The sequence below is a fragment of the Dendrobium catenatum genome, unplaced genomic scaffold, assembly GCF_001605985.2.
Source record: "Dendrobium catenatum unplaced genomic scaffold, ASM160598v2 original_scaffold_151048, whole genome shotgun sequence".
NCBI classification, from domain to species: Eukaryota; Viridiplantae; Streptophyta; class Magnoliopsida; order Asparagales; family Orchidaceae; genus Dendrobium; species Dendrobium catenatum.
Window position 1 is genome coordinate 1 of NW_021469476.1, and position 236 is coordinate 236.

The 236-nt window shown below is 45.3% G+C and overlaps 1 non-coding gene across 1 annotated transcript; it reads left to right on the plus strand.

Annotated features, from left to right (window-relative positions):
- Positions 1-94: 94 nt before the first annotated feature.
- On the plus strand, positions 95-213 carry LOC114578774. The gene has a single exon (XR_003699726.1). It is a non-coding gene; the product is annotated as a 5S ribosomal RNA (ribosomal RNA).
- Positions 214-236: the final 23 nt, after the last annotated feature.

A 236-nucleotide genomic window follows, 5' to 3' on the forward strand; every position in this document is an offset into this window, starting at 1 on the left:
AATTTTGACCCCCTACGCTCTGTCGGAATGAAGATGCATCAAAATCACCTCTCCACGTCGTCAACTTAAGAATAATTTTAGAACATATTTATACGGGTGCGACCATACCAGCACTAGAGCACCGGATCCCATCAGAACTCCGCAGTAAATCGTGCTTGGGCGAGAGTAGTACTGGGATGGGTGACATCCTGGGAAGTCGTCGTGTTGCACCCTTTTTTTAACCTGTCATTATTTTT